Source organism: Balaenoptera ricei, chromosome 2 (genome assembly GCF_028023285.1).
Source record: "Balaenoptera ricei isolate mBalRic1 chromosome 2, mBalRic1.hap2, whole genome shotgun sequence".
Classification (NCBI taxonomy): domain Eukaryota; kingdom Metazoa; phylum Chordata; class Mammalia; order Artiodactyla; family Balaenopteridae; genus Balaenoptera; species Balaenoptera ricei.
Genome location: NC_082640.1, coordinates 14,226,015 through 14,232,337, shown reverse-complemented (window position 1 = coordinate 14,232,337; position 6,323 = coordinate 14,226,015). Strand labels below are relative to the sequence as shown.

The 6,323-nt window shown below is 41.5% G+C and overlaps 1 non-coding gene across 1 annotated transcript; it reads right to left on the bottom strand.

Annotated features, from left to right (window-relative positions):
- Positions 1–205: 205 nt before the first annotated feature.
- Positions 206–312, bottom strand: LOC132361785 (U6 spliceosomal RNA). Its single transcript, XR_009502053.1, has one exon. It is a non-coding gene; the product is annotated as a U6 spliceosomal RNA (small nuclear RNA).
- Between the last annotated feature and the right edge of the window lie 6,011 nt (positions 313–6,323).

Below are 6,323 nucleotides of genomic sequence, written 5' to 3'. Positions count from 1 at the left end.
AGCAGCAAACTCACATTGCAAAGGGCTGTGCATTCTGGAATGGGACAAACTTGCAACCATTAAAAGAATTTTCGTGATTCCGCATTATCTTATTTTCATAGCTCAGACAAAGGCAAGTATTGTTAATGATGTGCTTCTGATTTCTGAAACCAACGTTCAAGTAAAGCTATTCTCAGATAGCTCTGTTATAATAGTTTTTCTTTTTAAAAATATGGTACGCTTCATGAATTTGCGTGTCATCCTTGCGCAGGGCCCATGCTAATCTTCTCTGTATCATTCCAATTTTAGTATATGTGCTGCCGAAGTGAGCACCGTTATAATATTTTTAAATCAATTGTCAAATAGCTTTTTTAATAAGATTATTATAAAAATTAACAAATGCTTACTTATCCTTTCCCTACAAATACACACACACCAGGAATAGTTGTCCCTCACCACTAGCCATTTAATTCCAAGTTCTTTTTTGTTTTTATAATTAATAAAATGTTTTTTTTTTTTTTTTTTTTTTTTGGCTGCGTTGGGTCTTTGTTGCTGTGCGCAGGCTTTCTCTAGTTGCGTCGAGTGGGGGCTACTCTTCGTTGCGGTGCACGGGCTTCTTATTGCAGTGGCTTCTCTTGTTGTGGAGCATGGACTCTAGGCACGTGGGCTTCAGTAGTTGTGGCACACGGGTTCAGTAGTTGTGGTTCGCGGGCTCTGGAGTGCAGGCTCAGTAGTTGTGGCGCACGGGCTTAGCTGCTCCGTGGCATGTGGGATCTTCCCAGACTAAGGGTCGAACCCCGTGTCCCCTGCATTGGCAGGCGGATTCTTAACCACTGCACCAGCAGGGAAGTCCCTCCTAGTTCTTTTTTAATGTAAAAACTTTCCTTCCGCTTTCTAATTAGCTATGGCAGAATTTTCATCGGTATTGTAGCTTGGCAGTTACCTAAGCTTCCTACTTATTTTGGCCAATTGCCACCTAGAATATTAAGTCCTCTGAGACAAGCTGTCAAAGGCAACATTCCTGGAACTGCCTATCACATTTTTTTCCACACTTAGGAAGAGCAAATCTCCCCATAGGGCAAAGCAATCTCCTCTGAATCTGGAAGGGAAAAAAAACAGGAAGAGCGAACTCTGACATTCAGCTTCTGGTAAAGTCTACAGAGCTACTTTTTAATAGCTGGGTGACCATTAACTGTCAGTGCGGCCTTTTTAGTTGTTCAGTGATTTTTGGAGCCAACAGATATTTTGTAAGAACTAAAAAAATATCTAAATTTACTGAGAGGAATATTCCTCAATTTTTTTCCTTAATTGGCAAAAAAAAACAAACTACTCCCTTTATCTACTTTTAACCATTTGTTTAAAAATTTAAGCAGGTTCAGTTCAAGTTCCAAATTACAAAAATTGTTGAAGATAGCATTTTTTTTTTTTTTTTTTTTCTGGCTGTGTGGGCTTTCTCTAGTTGCCGTGAGCAGGGGCTGCTCTTCCTTGTGGTGCGGGGCTTCTCACTGCGGTGGCTTCTCTTGTTGCGGAGCACGGGCTCTAGGAGCGCGGGCTTCAGTAGTTGCAGCGCACGGGCTTATTTGCTCCGTGGCATGTGGGATCTTCCCAGAGTAGGGCTCGAACCCGTGTCCCCTGCATTGGCAGGCGGATTCTTAACCACTGCGCCACCAGGGAAGTCCCAGTGTTTGTTTTTAACATGTCTTAAAAATCGGCTGTTATGGACAAACGAAGTTAAAAATCTGGTGGCTATGAGTAATAAGAAAATAAAGTAAGTAAGCTTTCTGAGTTATCCATAAATACTTCTAAATTTGAATTAATATTCACATCAAAACATGATCTCTGAGATTTTATGATTATGGTATTTGGTACTAAAACTTAGCTAATAACATTTGTTCACAAGTAAATAAAATACATAGAAGGATAAATTGATGCCAAAATAACAAGTTGACAAATTTTCTGCTCAAAAGGAAAAGTAAGAGAAAACAGATTTCTATAATAAATTAGGAGAATTTAAATTTATTTTAATTTTTCTATTGAGTCTAATATTCTATTTCTTATTAGTATTTTTAAAATTTTTATAATATGCTATTCATTATTTAATGAAAGCTATCACATATTTTCATATAAGGAACACCCCAGGGTTCCAATCAATTTTATTTAATTTAGGAATGATCATTATATTTATATACATAAATCCACATGTGTATTATGAATTGGATTTATTTAAAATTCTCCTATATTTAATAAATTATGAACTTTTGAAAAACATGCATATTTGTCCCATTCCTCTTACCACATTGGGTACAATTGTTCACTTAAGGTACAGTTAATTTTCCTTTTAGTGGCTGTTTTTGTTTAGATTTTTATTTATATAGTCAGACACTAACTTTTAAGCTTTGGTTAGATCTGTCTAATATATCACTTCGTACGAGCATTTCCCCCAGAGCACTATAAATCTGCAATGAGAAGGAAGTATGGGCAAGCGAGTAAGAAAAACGTCCAGGAATGAATCCGTACTAAAGATTGCACACAACTGAATATTTTGCATTTTAAGTTATTCTTATTATGTTATCTCCAAAGGGTCAGGCATTAAGTTTTAATTTACCCTGATGACCATAATCAGATTTGTTTCAGATTTATGAGGACTGTAAAATTAGGAAACTTTCATTAAAAAAAATTAAACCCCCTGGATGGCTTCCCAAAGCACATCCAGCATTACTTACGACTTTATTATTTCAGCTAGTTGGATACATCATAACCACAGCTCTAGCCAGGTCTGTAAGAGTTCTGTGACTGACGCCTAATGGAACCAATTTTCACTCTGGCAGAACAAGTTCAAGTTCTAATACTAACTTGAATCCTAGTTTTCTTTGAATGCCAGGAACCAGATCCTTGAAGAAGAAAATGTATCAGAGCATCTGCCTATTAAGTGACATTCCATTTATTTCATCTAAATAGCTCGCAGGAACAATTGACTAAAATCGAATCTAAAATCAAATCTAAAATAGAAAACAAATAGTTTTTTAATTACTGAATTTCCTTTATTCTTTTTTTAGTCTTCTTTCCCTCTTGGCCTCAAGTTTCTACAAAATTCCCCTATTTCCACTGAGGACCAGAGACCTTTTTAAAACAGGAACAAATGTTTCAGTGCACTCACTCACCTACACTAACAACCATATTACAGTCACAGCTCATTGACTGTCACCTGCCCACATTTTTATTACCCTACATCTGATGAACATTGATGCACTTGGGTTTCTTCCTCTGCCACTGGAAGGAAAAAATAATAATTTAGATAGAATTCTAAAAACTTAGCATGTTTTGTCAATAGCTTCATTGTTCCTTGTGTCCATTCATCACATCTTGCCTGCTACTGAAATCTTTCCTTACTTTCCAACATTATTAAAGTCGGTCATTATTAAAGCCATCTCAAAAAAAGATGGATACTTCTGCAACTTCTAAGATACTGTCAACTAAGAATCATATTTTCAACACTTCAAATTTTATTGTATTTTCAAGCTTCAGGAAAATGTAATATTCTTGCATATTTTCTAAGATGGAATTTCATGTAGACAATAATGTGATAGGAAAGATGAGGCTTATCTAATGATTTTGGCATTGCCCCTAGATAACTGTGCTCCTCTGAGAAAAGCAGCAATGGTTTTCTTATTATCAGAACACATAAAAGAGCATGTTCTGAAGTCCTACATGTCTTACGTTTGAGAGAGAAAAATCACTGGGAAAACAACAGTTATATTTGTATTCATCTAGTTTCATTAAAATATACTTTGGGCACTCTTTTTTTTTTTTTAACATATATTCTACAAGACCACTTAACGGATAATTGTATTTTAGTTTTATTTTTCACAAAAGTCAGATTTAATTAAAGCTTTATGAAAAGGCTAAAAAGCATTCCACAGTTTCTAATTTTCCAACCCCTCCTTCAGTAGGAATGACTTAAGTAATTTGATCCAGATAGTTTAAGTTGTTGGAGTTCAATCTCAGTGAATAAGCCTCTCTAAATAGAATGCATGTTTTAGTCATTTTCAATTAATATGAAGTAGTTTTGCCAAAATATAACTGTAAATGGGAAGCCATTATTCTGAACATTTGGAAACTATAGTTTTTTTAAAATTATTTGTTGATATTTGATATAAAAATACTGTTTAAACCACTCATTAATGCTATTTTCCATTAATCACAAAGAAATAAATTCAAAGCAAAGATAATTGGTTTATTGGTTTACCAAAGATCCCTGATGAAATGCACACACCACCAAGAACAAAAGTTAGGTCCTCAACATGTTCCAAATTTCAATGGAAACAAGACATGGGCATGGATTTATAGATGATACATTACAGGCTGACTAGGGAAGCACATAATGTATATTCTGTGTGTGTGTTCATGTGTGGGAACGAAAGCCAGAAAGAGAGGGGAAAGGAGCCACAATCATATAATGGTTCTCTCTCTTAGATTTATTAATGGGGAATGGAGAGAAAGATAACCCAGGACTCTTCTCTCTGGTGACAATACAATACTAGGAAAAAAATCAGGCGTCATATGTAATTTACTATAGAATTGCTTGTCTTAGAAATAGACTAGAGGGAATACAAACTCTGTTGCATGTGCATACGTGTACAGATACATACACACATTTTCTCTTCTGAAATTTTTATTTCAAATCTGCTTTAAATTAAAATGAGTTGAGCTCAGTCTGGGGCTGGTGAGAAAGAACCTTCTAAAAATTTTGCTCAACCCAGCAAATGCTTTAAAAGTGAACTAATGAGCAGTATCTCTTAGCTACCTAACCATGCTTCAAGAAAGACTGGCTCTCTGTATTTTGATTTAGAAAGAGAGTGCTCGGGCTTTTAAAGAACAAAGAAGGAAAGCCTCCTCCATCCTTCCTTCCCTCCCTTCCTCTCCACAATTTGACCACTCCATTTTCCCCAGTTTTTCTTTTTAAATAAGGTCCGTCTCCTTTCTTTTGCCTTCTTTCCCTCCTTGTACCTCCACGACCACTAATTTGACTAAAAAGGATTTTCCACGAAAGACCCTTCTTAACACATAGGACCTTTCTTAACACATCAACGTGATAAGTGGACACCCACTATCTTGGGACTCGGCCCACCTGACCCGGGCGGCCTCCCCCGTACCCCGCCCTCTGCTCTCCTGCTTCTCCGGCGCCTCCCCCGGGGGCTGAGCACCGCCGGCAGGGCTCGCGGCAAGTTGAGAGCTTGCTCTGGCGCCGCGCGGTGTGGCCACCAACTTCTGCTTTCCCCCAGGGAAAACTGCGAGACTCGAAGCGCGTCGGCAAGTGCTTCTTGTGGTCGGCCTGGGGTCTCCGAGCCCCCGGACTGGAGGCCCAAAGCCCTCCTCCTCCCGCGCCTGGCGTCGGGGGACCCTGGGTCTGGGGATAATTCAAAGCCCTCGGAGCCCCCAACACCCAAGCACCCACATCTGCCCTTCAGCCCGAGCGAGAAAGCGCAGGATGGAGCTTGCACGGCTCGTATGGCCTCGGCGTGACCCGTGGGGGGACGAGATGCGCGTGGAGACCCAAGAGTTGGGGGAAGAGGGTGGTGAGAGGGCCCAGTCCAGGCTGCCCCCTGCGCTGGGGGCGCCGCCAGTACAGACCTCAAAGAGAGCAAATGTGAGCGCGGAGCCGTTTTCCGCTTCACCAGAGAGCGGGCTTTTCGTTGAGAAGGAAAAACACAGGGAAAGTCAGCTCGCGCGCTTGTTTTGGTTTTTCGTCTGTTTGCCTCCCAATTAAAAAGTGGCCGGCTAGGCGACAGCTTTGCGGTTTTCAGAGTGTAAAACGGATTAGAGGGAAAGCTCCAGCCCTCCTCGACTTTCGCTTGCGGTTTGCAACCCCCGGGAAAGGCGTGACCCTGCGGCACCTGCCGGGGCGAGCTCCTCCCGCTGCGGCCCGACCTGCGGCCTCGGCTTCCCTGGGGCGGGGCCCGGCAGGGCGGAGCCGAGACTGCGCGCCGGGTGGGGTGGGGTGGGGTGGGGAGGGGGTGGTGGGAGGGGGAAGGCCGGTTCCCTCTGTGCAGGTAAACTTCACGCTCCGGGCCGGCACTGCCTCCCCTCCCCCGCGCCCTCTCGGCGCCGGGACCTGAGCTTTCCTCTGAGAGTCCGGATCCTGGGTGTGCGGAAATCCTGTGACAACCCCTGGGGGACCCCTCTCCAAGACGCGGAAGAGGGAAGAGCAAAGAAAAGGAATTTACTGCAGATGGCACCGGAACCGGAGTTGGCTTGTTCGTGCCCTGCTCGATGCTCGTAGGTTTTCCCCAAGAATCTCGAGTTCGTTGAGGTCACTTATACCCAAGAAACGATGAGTTCACACG